Here is a 19,817-nt window from a genome sequence, read left to right as displayed (position 1 = left end):
GTGCTAATGAAGACCCAAACCAACATCTCACAAAATTCCTGAGAATTTGTGACACTGTGAAGTCTAATGGAGTCCAGGAAGATGCCTATAAACTGCTTTTGTTCCCATTTTCACTTAGGGACAAAGCAGCTAAGTGGCTGGAATCATTCCCAAGGGGGAGTCTAACAACATGGGATGAGGTGGAAAGCAAGTTTCTGGCACGTTTCTACCCTCCACAAAAGGTCAATAGGCTTCGATCTGAGGTTCAGACTTTTAGACAACAAGATGGTGAAACTCTCTACGAGGCATGGGAGAGATTCAAGGACTTGACAAGGAAATGCCCACCAAACATGTTCCATGATTGGGTGCAACTGCACATCTTCTATGATGGGCTCTCTTATGAATCAAGGAAGGCTGTAGACCATTCATCAGGAGGTTCATTGAACAGGAAAAAGACTGTGGAAGAAGCCATTGAAGTGATCGAGACAGTGGCTGAGAATGAGTATTACTATGCATCAGAAAGGCACAACACTAAGGGAGTCATGGAGCTGAACCATGTTGATACAATTCTAGCCCAAAACAAGGTGTTTGCCAAGCAACTAGCAGAGCTTACCAGGCAAATAGAAACAAAGCAAGTGGCTGCAATACACACACAAGATCAAGAGGAAGTAGGCATTGAAGGAGGTGATTGGGATGAGGTTAACTATGTGGGAAACCAACAAAGGCAATCATATGATCCACATTCCAACACTTACAACCCAGGCTGGAGAAACCACCCAAACTTTGGGTGGGGAAACCAACAAACTCAACCACAAAACCACAAACCTTACAACCACAACCAACAAAACAATTCCACATACCAAAACTCCAACCAAAGATCATACCAAGCCACACAAAACACTTACCCCCAACCATCATATCATGGCCAAAATAATCAACATACCCAACCTAATCCAAACCAACAATTTCAAGATCAATTAAACCGGATAGAAGGAATGATGGCAACCATGAGTCAAGACATAATTGAATTGAAAGCTTTTAAGGAAGAAGTAAATTCTAACTTGCAAAACCAAGGAGCTGCCATCCAGAAGCTAGAAAATCAAATTTTGTATTTGACTAAGCAAGCCCCTGGGACAAGCGGTTCTCATACTGCCAAGGCTATAGCAAGGGAAGAATGTAAGGCCATAACCCTCAGAAGTGGAAAGAATCTAAAGGAGATCTCAAGGGAAACCACAGAGGATGAAGCAAAGGAAAATGTGAAAGACAAAGAACAAGGACAATCTTTTACACCGTTTGCAACAAAAGAAAAAGAAAAAGAGGTCCTGAAGCCTTACACACCAAAAGCACCTTATCCTCAACGTTTGATGAAAAGTGAAAAGGATGGCCAATTCTCCAGGTTCTTGGAGATTTTCAAGAAGCTTCAAATCAACATTCCCTTTGCTGAGGCAATAGAGCAAATGCCACTCTATGCAAAATTCTTAAAAGAATTAATGACCAAGAAGAGAAGCTGGAGAAATGAGGAAACTGTGTTGTTAACTGAAGAATGCAGTGCCATCATTCAGCACAAATTGCCTCAGAAATTGAAGGACCCAGGCAGTTTCCAAATCCCCTGCATCATAGGGGAAGTCATGGTGGAGAAGGCCTTGTGTGACTTAGGGGCCAGCATCAATTTGATGTCGCTAACAATGATGAGAAGAATGAAGATTGAGGAAGCCAAACCAACAAGAATGGCCCTCCAATTGGCAGATCGAACTTTTAAATTCCCTCATGGGATAGTTGAGGATTTGTTGGTGAAAGTGGGAGAATTTATATTTCCTGCTGATTTTGTGGTGTTAGATATGGAGGAAGAAGCCAAAGCTTCAATAATTCTGGGAAGACCCTTCCTAGCTACTGCTGGAGCCATCATAGATGTACAAAAGGGTGAACTCACTCTTAGACTACATGATGAGAAATTGGTGTTTAATGTATTCAAGGCAATGAGCTATCCATCAGAATCACTAAGGGAATGCATGAGGGTTGATGTAGTGGACATTGCAGTACAAGAAACTTTTGAGGAAACAATAAAGGAAGTGGCAGAGGAGGAGTTCACCAAGGATATTGAAGTTAGTGATATCAAGGGTGCTGACACAACCATGCTAAGCAGGCCAGAGAAAGTGAAAGAAGAAAAGGAAGCACCAAAACCTGAGCTCAAAGCATTGCCCCCTAATCTCAAGTATGCATACTTGGGTAGTGATGAGAGTCACCCTGTTATCATTAGCTCGGCCTTGAGCCAAGAACAGGAAGAAGAATTGATCAAGGTGCTGCAAACTCATCAAGATGCCATTGGATGGACCCTAGCTGATTTGAAGGGGATAAGTTCATCCATATGCATGCATAAAATCTTGTTAGAAGAGGATGCTAGACCCTCCATTCAAGCTCAGAGAAGATTGAATCCCGTCATGAAAGAAGTGGTACAAAAGGAAGTCAGGAAGTTATGGCAGGCAGGGGTAATCTACCCCATTTCTGATAGCCCATGGGTTAGTCCCATCCATGTAGTTCCCAAGAAAGGTGGCATAACTGTGGTGCCAAATGAGAAGAACGAACTCATACCCACAAGAACCGTTACTGGGTGGAGGATGTGCATAGACTACAGGAAGCTCAATGAAGCCACCAGAAAAGATCATTTCCCACTCCCATTCATGGATCAGATGCTTGAAAGGCTTGCCGGACATGCTTACTATTGCTTCTTGGATGGATATTCAGGCTACAACCAAATAGTAGTTGATCCTAGTGATCAAGAGAAAACATCATTTGTTTGTCCATATGGAGTTTTTGCTTATAGACGCATGCCCTTTGGATTGTGCAATGCACCTGCCACTTTCCAAAGATGCATGCTGTCCATCTTTTCGGACATGATTGAAAAATTTATTGAGGTCTTCATGGACGATTTTTCTGTGTTTGGGGATTCTTTTCCCAGCTGCCTACACCACCTTGCCTTGGTGCTTAAGAGGTGCCAAGAGACTAACCTAGTATTAAACTGGGAAAAGTGTCATTTCATGGTCACAGAAGGAATAGTCCTTGGCCACAAAATCTCTAATAGAGGCATGGAGGTGGACAGAGCTAAGGTGGAAATCATTGAAAAACTACCTCCACCAAGTAATGTCAAGGCAGTTAGGAGCTTTTTGGGACACGCTGGTTTTTACAGAAGGTTTATTAGAGACTTTTCTAAAATAGCCAAACCTTTGAGTAACTTGCTTGTCTCTGATACACCCTTTGTATTTGATAAAAATTGCATGCTAGCCTATGAACTTTTGAAGCAAAAACTTTCCTCTGCACCTATCATTGCTCCACCTGATTGGAACTTACCTTTTGAACTGATGTGTGATGCATCAGACCTTGCTATTGGGGCAGTGTTAGGACAAAGGAAAGACAATTTGGTACATGTGATTTATTATGCCAGTAAAGTCTTGAATGCTAACCAAAGGAATTACACAACCACTGAAAAAGAACTCTTGGCAATAGTCTTTGCATTTGAAAAATTTAGATCTTATCTCATTGGATCTAAAGTCATTGTCTTCACTGATCATTCAGCTTTAAAATATTTACTTGCTAAACAAGAATCTAAACCGAGACTTATTAGATGGGTTCTTTTGTTGCAGGAATTTGACATTGAAATCAAAGACAAGAAGGGTGTAGAGAACAAGGTGGCAGATCATTTATCAAGGATACCATGTGAAGAAGGAAGCACACAAAGCACACATGTAAATGAGTGCTTTCCTGATGAACAACTCATGATAATTCACAAAGCACCCTGGTTTTCAGACATAGCAAACTTCAAGGCCACTGGGAGTTTACCTTTGGAATTTAACAAACATCAAAGGAAGAAATTGGTAAATGATGCCAAATACTTCATCTGGGACGAACCATACTTGTTCAAAAAATGTTCCGATGGCATACTCAGAAGATGCATATCCGAGGAAGAAGGAAGGGAAGTTTTATGGGACTGCCATGGCTCCACTTATGGAGGGCACTTTGCAGGAGAAAGAACAGCAGCTAAGGTGTTGCAGTGTGGTTTTTATTGGCCCACTATCTTCAAAGATGCAAAAGAATTAGTGAAGCACTGCCATGAATGCCAGAAAGCTGGGAACCTGCCAAGAAGAAATGAAATGCCACAACAATTCATTCTGGAACTTGAATTGTTTGATGTATGGGGGATAGATTTCATGGGACCATTTCCCTCCTCATACTCAAATAATTACATTCTTGTGGCAGTAGACTATGTCTCTAAATGGGTTGAAGCAATAGCAACTCCAACCAATGATAATAAGGTAGTCATGAACTTCCTCAGAAAACACATTTTTTGCCGTTTTGGGGTTCCAAGAGCAATCATCAGTGATGGAGGAAGCCACTTTTGCAACAAACCATTAGAGGCATTGCTCCTAAAATATGGAGTCAAACACAGGGTAGCCACACCATACCATCCACAGACAAGTGGGCAAGCCGAAATATCTAACAGAGAACTCAAAAGAATCCTGGAAAAAACTGTGGGAACTTCAAGAAAGGACTGGTCGATTAAGCTAGATGATGCTCTTTGGGCATACAGGACAGCTTTCAAAACACCAATTGGAATGTCTCCTTACCAACTAGTATATGGAAAAGCTTGCCATCTGCCACTGGAGTTGGAGCACAAGGCATACTGGGCCTTGAAACTTCTGAACTTGGACAACAAAGCCGCTGGAGAAAGAAGGATGTTGCAAATTCAAGAGTTGGAAGAATTCAGAGCTGAAGCTTATGAGAATGCCAAAATTTACAAAGAAAGAGCAAAGAAGAAGCATGACAGCAACATAGCCCCAAGGAAATTTGAAGAAGGGCAAAAAGTATTGCTATACAATTCTAGGCTGAAGCTATTTCCAGGGAAGCTAAAATCAAGGTGGTCTGGACCATTCCTTGTCACCAAGGTCTCCAATTATGGACAAGTAGAAATCATGGAAGAAAAGTCACAACGAACCTTCATTGTTAACGGTCAAAGACTCAAACATTACTTGGGAGATGTGGAGGAGAAGGACAAAGTTAAATATCACCTCAACTGAGGAAGCTGACCGTCAAGCTAATGACGTTAAAGAAGCGCTTGTTGGGAGGCAACCCAACCTGAGGTAATACCTTGTTGCTGTTTCTTTATTTGTTTTAATAAAAAGGGTGAAGTAGTTTCTGTGCATTGCAAAGAATTAAGTTTGGTGTTTCACACCAAACAATGAATTCATGGATCAATAATTCAAAAGGGAATGTGTGACTCTAAGTTTGGTGTTCCACCATAAAGATCAACTGAACACAACAACCTTTGAATTATATGAAAGGAACAACTATTCTAAGCAGTCACAGAAATGCTTAAAACCCTTAGTAGCAACATCATTCCAAGATAACTCAAGGATTCAAAAGAACAGAGAAGTAAGTGGGAGATTAAGTTTGGTGTTCACACACCAACCTAAGAATCCGATACTTACCCACACATAGTTGAGCTAACCACTCAAGTGCTTGAGAAGCAAGCAACTTCATTACTCTTTGCAGGAAAGGAAACAAGAACCTTAAAGCATGAAGCAACATTTAGGAAGAAGAAGGAGAAATCAAATTGTTTCCTGACAACAAAGAGAAAACGAGGAATTTCACAAGGTGGTATTGTTCCTTGATAATTCTTTAAAAAGGGCAAACAAAAGCATGCGTGTTCTGGTTTAAACTGTAAATGTTGAATCTTTCTGGAATGTGTAGTTTTTTTTTTTTAGTATGTGTGTTTGTTAATTGCTTTGAATAAAGTGAATGCCTAGATGTTTGGATATAACTTCACCTTCTTAAACAAGTGCGTGCCATGCTTGTTCTGTTTCCAAAAATAAAAGAAAAGTTTGAACAAAAGTAACTTGGCTAAATTAGTGACAAATCAAGTAGAATTGAGTGGTGGTATGCATGCTTGATTGTTTAGTCAGATCACTAAAATTAGAATGTAGAATTATCATTTTTATGTAGAAAGTGAAAATTGTCTATGGATCTTGATGAATAAATGTCTTTGGCCATGAAAAAAAGAAAGAAAAAGAAAAAGAAAAAGCCACAGAAAAAGGCAACCAAAAAGCAAAAAAATTGAGAAAATAAGCTAGGTACCAATGGTTTGAACTTCTGAGACAAATGCCTGTGGTGTTTATGTATTAAGGATATGCTTGGATGAATAGGTTCTGAGGAGTGTTTCAACACTTGGTAACTTGGGTTAACTAACCCGGGATTATCAACCAAAAGTCCATTATCAAGAGCAACCTAAATACAAAACATTTAGTCACACAAAGAGGTGCTGGGCACCAATGTCTCAAGAAGAAATGTGAACTAAAATGCCTAAAGTGGATATGTGTAGTGCACTGATAAGAAAAAGAAAATGCCAAAGGCTTGTGCAACACATGACACTAAGTAAACAAGGAGCAAAAGAAGCTCTAAGAAAAAGAAAAGAAAAACAAAGAAGAGAAAAGTGCCAAAGACATAAGAATAACAAGAGGCCATAGCAATGCTTGATGGATGCAATGAAAAAGTGATAATCCTACCTGATAAGTATGAAAAAGTGATGCTGCAACTTTCTGTATAAAACCCTTCTGATGAACTTCAAATGCTTGCTAATATAGCCAATGTAATTGCTTTCTGTTTCATACTTTCTTCTCAAATAACTCAGAACTTGCTTAGGGACAAGCAAGTATTAAGTTTGGTGTTGTGATGCCAAGGCATCATAGGCTAGTTTCACTAGCATTTTTCTGTTAGTTTTAGTTGTTTTATGCATTTTCTTGAGCTTAAAGTAACCAAAAATGGTTAAATGAAGAACAAAGCAATGAACCATCCCAACAACATGATTTTGATGCATATTCCATGAGTTTTAGTTATAATACTTAAATGCTATGAATGGAAGATTTCTTATGAAATTTTGCAAGACTTTGATGCAATTGTTTGGATGATTTCAGGGAAGAAGAGGCTAGGCAAGGAAGCAACAAAATCAATAAAGGAAGCTTGAATATCACATGTGGAGTTTAAGTTCCAGTTTAAGCCTAAACTAGAGCTTAAACGCCAAAAATCATGAAGGATAAGAAATGCTGGAATTGAAGTTTAACCTCCAGTTTGACCTCAAACTGGAGGTTAAACGCCAGAACCAGGAAGAGTACCAGGGAGCCATTCCACGTTTAAGCTCCAGTTTGACCTCAAACTGGAGCTTAAACGTGTTCGACAGCTTTTCTACTCCAGGGTTGCTCTCTCCATTTCCACGTTTAACCTCCAGTTTGACCTCAAACTGGAGGTTAAACGTGTTCGACACCTCCAGGGCTACCATTCTAAGCTTCCACGTTTAACCTCCAGTTTGACCTCAAACTGGAGGTTAAACGTGTTCGACCTCCAGTATGCCTCCACCCTTTTCCACGTTTAACCTCCAGTTTGACCTCAAACTGGAGGTTAAACGTGTTCGACCTCCAGTATGCCTCCACCCTTTTCCACGTTTAACCTCCAGTTTGACCTCAAACTGGAGGTTAAACGTGTTCGACCTCCAGGGCTGCCCTTCCTATCTCCACGTTTAAGCTTCAGTTTAACCTTAAACTGAAGCTTAAACGTGTTCGACTACATGACTCTCCAGGGCTACCTTCTTCCATTTCCACGTTTAAGCTTCAGTTTAACCCTAAACTGAAGCTTAAACGTGCTTCTACAAAAGGCCTCACTGGAAGTGTCTGGCGTTTAAGCTGCAGTTTAAGCTTAAACTACAACTTAAACGCCACTCTTGGAAAAGGTTTCTGGGCCAAAAATATTGTGATTTAAGTTAGTCTTTGAGCACAAAGATTAACTTAAACTTACTTTGGTATGAAACCCAATTGAATATCATGGTTTATGGGATTGGGCCTGAAGGATTGATGAGTTTGAAATCTCAATTTATTGAGTCATGTGTCATTATTTGATTATCACTAAGTTGGCTCAATAAATGTTACAGGATTTGGATCAACAACCTCATCAAGATTATGGATCATAAACCCAAGGCAAAAGGAAAGCAAGGAGAGGCCTCAAAGCCCAAGAAGCACAACTGAAGCTCAATATAGAAAGTGTATAAATAGGATAGAAGTTAAGTTAGAGGGACTTTTTACTTGGACTTTTAGCTAGTTTTCCTTTTCTTTGTAATTGAATTCAGAGCTATGATTCACTAAACCCCCTTTCATTGGGTTAGGGAGCTCTATTGTAATTCAATGAATCAATAATAGTTTATCTTCTTCTTCAATCTTTTCTCTTGAATTTTGTTAGAAAGCTTCTCGATCTAATTCCATTGAGTAGTTGTCTTGGGAAAGAAACTACTCATACTTGGAATCCTTCGGAGCCTTGGGAAAGGAATGGAGGATTCATGCTAGAGAAGCTTTCTCACAGTGAATTGGATTGGGGTTTGGATGGATATTGTGACATGTAATCCTACCAAATTGTGGTTCATGAAATTGTGTGGTATAATCAGTGATCAAGCATCATCTCTTCTAATGAACATTTAAACCAAGGGATTGGGAATTTGTTTGTTTTTAGAGAGAATTGGTGAGCCAAGGGATTGGGATCCAATCATATAAGATTGCCAAGCAAAATTCAATGAACGCATTGGTTGAGGAAGAGATAAACAAGTTTTGATTCGGAGATCTCAATATCTCCTATAACCCAATGAATTCCCCATTTCTGATTTCCACTTTCTCTTTACATTCTGCACTTAATTCTTGCAATCACCCCCATTCCCTTTTAATTTCAGCAATTGAGTTTCTGCTCTTTAATTCATGCAATTTAAGATTCCGCCATTTAATTTTCTTGTCATTTACTTTTCCCGCCAATTTTACATTCCGCAATTCTCATCTCAAATCTTGATTCCGCTCAACTAGAACACACTTCTAATCCGAATTGCTCACTCAACCAATCCTTGTGGGATTCGACCTCACTCTATTGTGAGTTTTTACTTGACGACGATAACCGGTGCACTTGCCGGAAGGAATTTTGCCGATCGTGCAATTTCCTAAATCGTAGCATAACAAGATTATGCGCATCACTTTGTCCCCTGCATCTTTTCAATTCAATAAAAGAAATGTTTGAAGCATGAAGTAAGATGGTTCATTGTTAGCTAGAAGTCAAATAATAGTAAATGGTGGCATGTATGTGTGATTGTGTGGCAACTCACTATTAGTGAATAAAAGGAATAGATTGTTCTCTTTTTAAGAAGAAAGTAGTTCACTGTCTATGAGTCTCAACAAAATAAAAGTCCTTGGGTGAAAAGAAAAACAAAAAGAGAAGAGAAAAAGCCAAAAGTGGCAATAGAACAAAAGAAAAATAAAAAGAAACAAAGCTAGACACCAATAGTTTGAACTTTAGAATATATGCCTGTGGTGTCTTTGTACTAGGATCTGCTTGGATTATTAAGTTCTTTGGAGTGCATTAACACTTGGTAACTTGGGTTAACTAACCCGAGATTATCAACTGAAAGTCCACTATCAAGAGTAACCTAACTACAAGACATTTAGTAACCCAAAGAGGTGCTGGGCATCAATGTTCTAAGAAGGGATGTGAGCCAAGTGTCTAAAGTGAATAATGTGTCAAGCATAAACAAAGAAAAGAGCTTGTTACACATGACACTGAACTAAAGCTTATAAAGTAAACATTCAGTAAACAAGGACAAGGGAATAATGAGAGGTCATAGTAGTGTCTTGCTTGATGCTTAGAGAGAACTTTCTAGGCCTACTTGTCAATAAGAAGTGAGTAGTTACATATCTGCATAAAACCCCATGAGCTACCAATAATACTCTGCTAACATGAGCATTCTCTTTTGTTTTCATTCTTTCTTCTTAATAATTCTTTTCTTGCTTGGGGACAAGCAAGTTTTAAGTTTGGTGTTGTGATGACAAGTCATCTTAGCCTAGTTTCACTAGTCTTTTTCCTTTGTTTTCATTTAGTTTTATGCACTTTCTTAAGCCACAAGTAAGTCAATTGGGTTGAATTTCATGTTTCCTTAGATTCAATCAACTATGGATGAATTGATGCATTTTCATGAGTTTTATGCCATAATTACTTATATGACAAGAAAAAGAATAACTCTCATGATTAGAGCATAGCTTTGATGCAAATGTTGGTTGATGATAGGTGGAATAAAGCTTGGAAGAAGGTTGCAAGAATGGCTTGAAAAGAGGGATTCACGTTTGAGCTAACGTTTGCCTCAAACGTTAACTCAAACATGAGAAGCAGATGAAGAACATCCTGGAGAAGAGCCAACATTTGCGCCAACGTTTACCTCAAACGTTGAGGCAAACGTTGGCTGATGAAGGAGCAAGGGATGGCAACGTTTGGGCCAACGTTTGCCTCAAACGTGAGGTCAAACGTTGGCACCATAAAAGCAAGAAAGAGCACCTCTGTTTGATGCATTGAGTGAGCCACGTTTGCGCCAACGTTTGCCTCAAATGTTGGGCCAAACGTTGGCCAAAAAGAGAGCATGGGGAGATCCACGTTTGAGCTCACGTTTGACCTCAAACGTTGAGCCAAACGTGGATGACAGCATCTCGGCCTAGCTGCATAATTTTACACAAGTGACGTTTGAGTCAACGTTTGCCTCAAACGTTGACTCAAATGTGAATGGTTCATGGCCCGGTTCACTAATGGATTTCTTCCCAACACCAAGAGCAATCAACGGAGGCTACTATCAACCCAATTTCATAAAGACTAAAGGCCCAATTCAAGGCTTAATGATCATTGGAAGAAAGTGTATAAATAGCTTAGGATTTGAAGTTTTAGAGAGCTTTTTTTTGGGAGTTTTCTTTAAGAGTTTTCATAGTATTCACAGTAGAGAACTTTTGGGTTTTGAGCTATTTGGAGATTTAGAGTCTTGGGTGTTGAAGAATTGAGGAAATTCTGTCTCAATCTCACCTTGAGATCTCTTTTTGTTTCTTTCACTGCACCATTGGAGAATTGAGATTTGAATCCAAGTTTTCTTCTGTTTTGATTTTTAATCTCTTGCAATTGAATTCTAAATTTGGATCTAAGAAGGCAGTGAGATCTAGACTTGGTTATCTAGTCTCTTGAGTCCTGAGATCTACATCTTTCAATTTCAATTTCCTTGTTACATTGCTACACCAAGTTTATTTTCATCTGCATTTAAGATCTGGTTCAATTAGATCCATCTTCTACGTTTCTGTTTGTTGAGATTTACTGCTCTCTTGTTTAATTTTTGCAATCCCATATCCCTGATCCATTTACAATTCAAGCCATTTATATTTCTTGCATTCTAAGATTCTGCAATTTACATTTCTTGCGTTCTAAGTTTCTGCCATTTAATTTCTTGTTCTTTAAGATTCAGCACTTTTATTTTCTGTTCTCTTTAATTTCCTGCAATTTACCCCTCTCTATTTACTTTTCATGCAATTTAATTTCTGTTAATCACAAATCACTCAACCAACTCTTGATCTGCTTGACTAAATCAACCACTAAACTAAAATTGCTCAATCCTTCAATCCCTGTGGGATCGACCTCACTCATGTGAGTTATTATTACTTGACACGACCCAGTACACTTGCCGGTGAGTTTTGTGTCGGATCGTTTTCCGCACATCAACCATAACCCAAAATAAATAAAAGTAACCCTAGCTCTCCATAAACGTCTATGAGGTGAAAAAGAAAAACATAAATATACATAAGGAGAGTTCTATACAGGAGGATATATCTAAACAAAACAAAATATAATATCCCCCAAAAGACCCACTTCGTTGCAGAGAACTCCAGACGCCTAGCGAGGTGCCTTTCGACTTGTATCTGAAAAATAATAATATCGTATCGAATGAGAATTGGGGGTTCCCAACATGGTAAAGGTATCACATACATAAGATATAAGGTCCCGGACAAGTCAGAGGCAATCCTAGAAAGCCGACACTCAAATTATCAATCTTAAAGAACTAAAACAACAACCATAAAATCAGGGTGGTTCTCTAAGGTTCTTAAACTTAAACCAAATTCTAACTAAAACCCTTAACTATTCCTCCTTCCTCCATAATCCTCCAAAATCACCAGTGAAACAACACAGACAAACAAAATAGACAAAGCAAACACAAGTAAAATACAAGTAATGCAGGTAGCAAGTATAGCAGGTAAACAAAATAATCACATAGGCAAGCCCAATTAATTCACAATCAAACAAAGCACACATATGTATATGATGTATGTCTATCCTACTGGCCATGAGCTCACAAGTCGGTTACTTTTCCATAACCCAACACACCCGGTAGCTAACCCAGATATCATCTCTCTATGCCTCCACACTCTTGGGATATAGTGCCTGACGAATGGATTTCTGCCAGTAAAGAATTTTATAAAAATAATCACATTGTAAGTATAGTTTCTAAACCAACAAAGAATCCTTTCGTACAAAAACTTTGGTTGTCACAAGTAACAAAACCCAATAAAATTTATAACCGAAGTATTTAAACCTCTGGTCGTCTCTCAAGGAATTGTAGGGAAGTATGATTTATTATTGGTTATGGAGAAATGTATCTTTTTGGGTTTTTTAAGATAAGAAACAACAATAGTAAATGGCAATGGAAACAAACTAACTATAAAAACTCTTGGCAAGGTATGAGAACTGAAAATCCTATCCTAGTTATCCTTATCAGGGGTGATGAGAATTGTTTATTGCTCCCACTTAGTTAACCCTTACTAAATAAAGGAAAGTCAAGTGGACTAATCAATTTGATTCCTCAAGTCCTAGTGAACTCCTATGGAAATACTAGCTTTAGAGGGATCCAAATCAATTAGCAAATTCCAATTTTCAATCAACAGCTGAGTTTGATAACTCAAGTGTCACCAATTACTCAACCAAAGCAAAGGGGAAAATCTATTCGAATAAAAATGCCTTAAATTGGAAGCATCAATAACATAAATAAAAGAAAGCAATCTTAAATCTGAAATACCTCAAATTGCATTTAAATATAAATTCAAATCTAACATGGGAAGGTTCATAAGCCAATTTGGCAACATAAGTAATTAACAAGTAAAAGCATTAGAATAAATAAAAGTAGAAAAGAAACATAAATTAAAAGAACATTGAACCTAGAATGAAGAAGGAATGAATCATAAACTAAGAGAAATCCTAATCCTAAAACCTAAGAGAGAGGCTCGCCTCTTTCTCTAGAAAACTACATCTAAAACCTAAAATTGTGAATAATGAATGTTGTGTCTATGAATGAATGGATGGATTCCCCCACTTTATAGCCTCTAATCTGTGTTTTCTGGGACAAAAACTGGGTCAAAAATAGCCCAGAAATCACCCCCAGTGATTTTTGATACGTCCAGCACGCGGCAAAGTCACGCGTGAGCGTCGTCTATGCAAGCGTGGATTGAATTTTTGCCAGGTCACGTGTGCGCACGCGTCGTCTATCTTTGAAGAAGCTATGGCAAATTATATATCGTTGCAAAGCCACGGATGTTAGCTTTCCAACGCAACTGGAACCGTCTCATTTGGACCTCTTTAGCTCAAGTTATGGTCAATTTTGTACCAGGAGGTCAGGCTGGACAGCTTTAGCAGTTCCTTCTGTTTCTTGTATTCCTTCCACTTTTGCATGCTTCCTTTCCATCCTCTAAGCCATTCCTGTCCTGTAATCTCTGAAAACACTTAACGCATATATCACAGCATCGAATGGTAATAAGAGAGGATTAATATTAGCAAATATAAGGCCAAAGAAGCATGTTTTCAATCATAGCACAAAATCAGGAAGGAAAACGTAAAACATGCGAATTGTATGAATAAGTGTGAGAATAATGGATAAAATCTACTGGATTAAGCATAGGATAAACCCTAAAAATGGGGTTTATCAACCTCCCCACACTTAAACATTAGCATGTCCTCATGCTAAGCTCAAGAGAAGCTATAAGAGAGTGAAGAGGAATGGTAGAATGTATGAAATGCAACCTATCTATGTGAATGCAACTACATGCAAAATATTTCTACCTACTTGGTTAAAAGTAAACAAATTTTTCAAGAACAAATATGAACTAGATTTCACTAATTCAAATCACAAAATAAATTACAAGTGAACTTGCAGAAGAAAATAGCTCATGAAAGTCGGGAACAAGGAATCGAGCATTGAACCCTCACTGGAAGTGTATACACTCTAATCGCTCAGGTGTTTAAGGTTCGATCTCTCAATTCTCTACTAATCTTGCTTTCTAAGGCTTGCTTTTCTTCTACCAATCAACAAAGAATTAATGCACAGATACACATATCAAAAGGTCTTTTAAGGGTTGTAATGGGGTTAGGGTCAAGGTAGGAATGTATTTGGTCAAGTGGACTAAAATCTGAATCCTTAATTAACTTAAACTTTTCCCACCTAACTTAGACAATCCATGTAATCAAAATACAAAACCTAACTGTCCATTAACCATGTTTTCCACATATTCATGCATCCTGATTCAAGTACAGTACATATGCATTGCTATCACCATTTACTTTGGGGCATTTTGTCCCCTTTTATTATTTGCTCTTTTTCTTTTCTTTTTTCCTTTATTTATTTATTTATTTTTTTCTTTATATATATGCCCTTTTTTTTCAATGCATATGATTAAATTATTGAATGCATGAACATGTTCGAAATATTTCTTTCACATTTTCTCAAGAATATACAACACCTAATTCTCAAACCAAATGTTTTCAATCCCAATTTTCCCACACTTAATTCGTGAGCATTCTTACTAGTCTAAGCTAACCAAGGATTCAAATTAAGGACATTATTGTTTTTCGTTTAGAGTTAGTGATGAGCTAAAGTAAAGAACAAAGGGGTAAAATAGGCTCAAATTGGTTTGCAAAGGATAATGAAAGGGTAAGGCCATATGGGTATGTAAGCTCAGTGAATCAAAGACCTCAATCATATAAGTATATGCATACATCAAACAATAGAAATATAGAATTAAGCAAGACAAAGATCACAATTTTAGAGAGAACAACACACACCAAAAATAAAATATTAGTTGATAGAATGCAACCAATTCAAATAGGCTCAAAATCTCACTGGTTTTGTGTGTTTGAGCTCTAAAACCATGTTCCAGTATAATATTCCTTCAAACAAGTTTATCAAAAATTTTAAATCAAATTAGTGAAATATTCTGAAATAGTTTCTTGAAAAGAAAATCATTACTTCAACCAAGTAGTGGTAAAATATGCACAAATCAAACAATCATGCAATCAAACATTCAAATGCAACAATGAACTAACAAAGAAAATAAAACATTGGTGTTGAGAAGAAAATAACTAACTCACGAAAGTCGGTATCGACCTCCCCACACTTAAAGATTGCACCGTCCTCGGTGCATGCTGAGATGTGCAAGTGGACGAGTTGCTCCAACTGACGCTTTTTCTCCAAAGAATGTGCAAATAGACTTGTCTGTCACCCCATACAGAAGTTCTTTTCCTTTTCTTTCCTGGTGGCCATCCTGAAAGAAGAGGAAAAGAAGAAAAGTAAACCAGAAACAAAGATAAGAAAATAAATAAAACATGGATTGGTTAATGCCAAATAATGAGGGTCTCAATTACCTGGTAGTTACAACATGCAAGAGAGAAGACAGTAGAAGCAAATGGCATATCAATAGTGCAAAAGTTGCAACAATGGGGGAGAGAGTGTGGGTAATGAAAGACAATAGAAATTCATATCAGTGCAAAAGGAATACCAGTATTATAAAAATTAGCATTGACTTATAATTAAAAACACCAACAGTTTAAAACAAGTCACGAAGCACCAAATTAATTCAAGAAAAGATGCAATAGTTGAATAAGAAAATTTAACACCAATGGAAAATAATAAATTTAGAAAAGAAAATAAAAATATGCACAAAATTAAAATACAATGAATGAAAGCGTGCAAATAAATTAAGTAAAATAGAATGGAAAAGAATAGGAATGAGAAGTTGAAGGGATAAAGAAGAAGAAAGTAAGAAAGGAGAAGGAGGAAAAGGATGTAGAATAAAGAAGAAGGAAGAGAAAGAAAGAAGAAAGAAATAAGGATTAGAAAAGAAAAGATAAGAAAAGTGGCGGCGTAGGGATCTGGTGGTGTTGCGCTAGTGACGCGCACGCGTGCTCCACGCGTGCACGTGGGTCGCAAAATTTGGAAGGTGACGCGTGGGCGTCGGTCACGCGTACACGTGACCGTGTTTGGGCTACTCGCGCGAAGGCATCCTTGCGCGCGCACAACTCTCTGTTTGTCTTGGGGGGTGTGCCAAAATAACATGTGACGCATGTGCGTCTGATCAGAATTTGAAAATGGCGCGCACGCGTACGCGTGGGTGATTTTGTGCCTTGGGCACAGTGCCCGCACCAGGCCAGCACAACTTTCGGCCTGACACCTCTTTACGCCGATTTGTAGGGTCACGCGTACGCGTGGGTGACACGTACGCGTGGAAGGCTGATTTTGCAATTGAAACGGACGCGTCAGGGACACGCACGCGTGGGCGTGTTTGTGCTTAAAGCACGCCTCCAGCCATGCTCCCGCGTAACTTTCTGTAAGGTTTAGCATCTCATGTGACGCGTTCGCGTGGTTCATGCGCATGCGTGGGATGCGCTTTTTTTTATGCAAAATGCAGAATGCAGCATGTAGATGCTAATGCAAACATTATGAATGACATTAACAAAATTAAAATAAAATAAACTAGGAATAAAAGGAGCGATTATACCATGGTGGGTTGTCTCCCACATAGCACTTTTAGTTAAAGTCCTTAAGTTGGACATATGGTGAGCTCCGTGTCATGGTGGCTTGTTCTTGAACTCATCCAGGAATCTCCACCAATGTTTACAATTCCAATAGCCTCCGGGATCCCAAACTAGGCGTAAAGAGCCTTCAAGCAAGTTAAAGCAAGTGACAAGGCTCCAAGAGTGTTGATTGCGAGAATGAATTCCGGGGTCCCAGACTTTGCTTTTACACCCGTCTTCTTGTTGACCATCTTTGTTCCAACCGGGTGGTAAGCAATCCGAATTCTCACGGAGGCATCCAAACAGCTTCCTAGACCCATACAATTTAGTATTCTTCCAACCATGATAATTCATCCGTGAGCTTCCTACTATAATGAACCTAGGATTGTGTTGCCAACCACTAACCATCTCCCTCTTACTCTTATAGCCACAAAGAGCTCTAAGTTGCCCATCCGTCTCAAGCAAAGCATATTCAAGTGGGCTAATTAAGCTTAGAGATGAGAGATTTACCCACTTGAATAAAGGGATGGATGGTGATGGCTTTGGGGGAGAGGTCTCCAGCAACCTTGGCAAGGTGATTTCCAGCTCCATTCCCTTGGGCTCTTCTTTGACAACTTCCGCCTCTTTGCAAGCTTCTTCAATATCAACCTCTTCCTCTTGGTAGCTTTCTTCCAATTCGATCTCTTCTTCATTGTTCACCAAGGGCATGGGAGGTTGTGCTTCTTCTTCTTTAATCTCCATGTCAAGTCCAATGGGAGAGAGTTCAAATATAGATAAGAATTCATCAATGATTGAATCCATCTCTTGATCATCCCCTTCAAAATCTTCAACCATGATATGTCTTGGAGGTTGTACACCCTCCTCAACAACAAATTCAAACTCCTTAGAAGGGGGTTCTATGACTGGGCTTTCCCATGGACGTTCCGCATCTCCTAAGTCTTTGACCACTTCTTCCTCTTTAATGATTACGGCTTCCTCCAATTGTTCCAATACAAAGTCATGCTGCCCACTGTCCACCGGAGTTTCTAGTGTCTCCTTCATACTACGTTCTTCATTAGATTCTCTACATGAAGCCATGAGGGTTCCTTGAGTGTCCGAACGTCTGGAGGGTAATTGATTTATCGCTTGCTCCAGTTGATGAAGGGTTGCATGAAATTGATCTACTATTTCCTTGAGGCGAGCCTGTATTCTTGGGTCGATGGATATGGACATGGTGCATATGGAAGTGGTGGTCATTGGGGGTAATTGGGTTGGAATTGGGGTGGATAAGGGTTGGGGTCATATGGAGGTGAATGGTTGTGGTTGGCTTGTGAGTGTGGTGGTTCAAAGTCATGTTGAAGAGGTGATTCATAAGCATATGGTGGGGCTTGTTGCTGACTACAAGGGGGTCCACCATATCTATCATCTTGGTATGCACCTTGGAATGGCTCTTGACTATAGTAAATTGGCGGAGGTGGTTTGTCATGAAAGGGTCTACCATAACTATTGTCTTGGCATGCATTGTAGAATGGTCGTTGTCCATGGTATCTTGGAAGGTGTTGTTGCCGAAAGGGTTGATCAGATCCTCGTGGCTCCTTCCATCTGTGATTATTTCGACCTTGATGCATGTTCCTGTTATAGCTTCTATTCCTTTCAACAACATTAGAACCAAACTCAAAGCGACGGGGGTAAGAACTCATAGTAACTAATAAAAATTAAAAACAAAAATAAAAAAAATAAACAAGCAAAATAAAATATTTACAGTAACCAATAATAAGGCACACATTTGCAATTCCCCGGCAACGGTGCCATTTTGACGAATGGATTTCTGCTAGTAAAGAATTTTATAAAAATAATCACGTTGTAAGTATAGTTTCTAAACCAACAAAGAATCCTTTCATACAAAAACTTTGGTTGTCACAAGTAACAAAACCCAATAAAATTTATAACCGAAGTATTTAAACCTCGGGTCGTCTCTCAAGAAATTGCAGGGAAGTGTGATTTATTATTGGTTATGGAGAAAGGTATCTTTTTGGGTTTTTTAAGATAAGAAGCAACAATAGTAAATGGTAATGGAAACAAACTAACTATAAAAACTCTTGGCAAGGTATGAGAACTGGAAATCCTATCCTAGTTATCCTTATCAGGTGTGATGAGAATTGTTTATTGCTCCCACTTAGTTAACCCTTACTAAATAAAGGAAAGTCAAGTGGACTAATCAATTTGATTCCTCAAGTCCTAGTCAACTCCTATGGAAAAACCAGCTTTAGAGGGATCTAAATCAATAAGCAAATTCCAATTTTCAATCAACAGCTGAGTTTGATAACTCAAGTGTCACCAATTACTCAACCAAAGCAAAGGAGAAAAATCTATTCAAATAAAAATGCCTTAAATTGGAAGCATCAATAACATAAATAAAAGAAAGCAATCTTAAATCTAAAATACTTCAAATTGCATTTAAACATAAATTCAAATCTAACATGGGAAGGTTCATAAGCCAATTTGGCAACATAAGTAATTAACAAGTAAAAGCATTAGAATAAATAAAAGTAGAAGAGAAACATAAATTAAAAGAACATTGAACCTGGAATGAAGAAGGAATGAATCATAAACTAAGAGAAATCCTAATCCTAAAACCTAAGAGAGAGGAGAGAGCCTCTCTCTCTAGAAAACTACATCTAAAACCTAAAATTGTAAATAATGAATGTTGTGTCTATGAATTAATGGATGAATTCTCCCACTTTATAGCCTCTAATATTTGTTTTCTGGGCCAAAAACTGGGTGAAAAGCAGCCTAGAAATCACCCCCAGCGATTTCTGATACGTCCAACACGCGGCAAAGTCACGCGTGAGCGTCGTTCACACGAGCGTGGATTGGATTTTTGCCAGGTCACGTGTGCGCGTGATCCACGCTTGCGCGTCGCCTATCTTCGGGGAAGCTATGGAAATTATATATTGTTGCGAAGCCCCGGATGTTAGCTTTCCAACACAACTGGAACCACCTCATTTAGACCTTTGTAGCTCAAGTTATGGTCGATTTAGTACCAGGAGGTCAGGCTGGACAGCTTTAGCAGTTCCTTCAGTTTCTTGTATTCCTTCCACTTTTGCATGCTTCCTTTCCATTCTCTAAGTCATTCCTGCCCTGTAATCTCTGAA

At 38.7% G+C, this 19,817-nt stretch overlaps 1 non-coding gene across 1 annotated transcript; it reads right to left on the bottom strand.

The window, feature by feature from the left end:
- Positions 1–227: 227 nt before the first annotated feature.
- Positions 228–331, bottom strand: LOC148581831 (small nucleolar RNA R71). The gene has a single exon (XR_015899333.1). It is a non-coding gene; the product is annotated as a small nucleolar RNA R71 (small nucleolar RNA).
- Between the last annotated feature and the right edge of the window lie 19,486 nt (positions 332–19,817).

Source organism: Arachis ipaensis, chromosome B10 (assembly GCF_059453495.1).
Source record: "Arachis ipaensis isolate K30076 ecotype BB chromosome B10, ASM5945349v1, whole genome shotgun sequence".
Lineage (NCBI taxonomy): Eukaryota > Viridiplantae > Streptophyta > Magnoliopsida > Fabales > Fabaceae > Arachis > Arachis ipaensis.
This window is presented reverse-complemented; position numbering and strand designations above follow the sequence as displayed.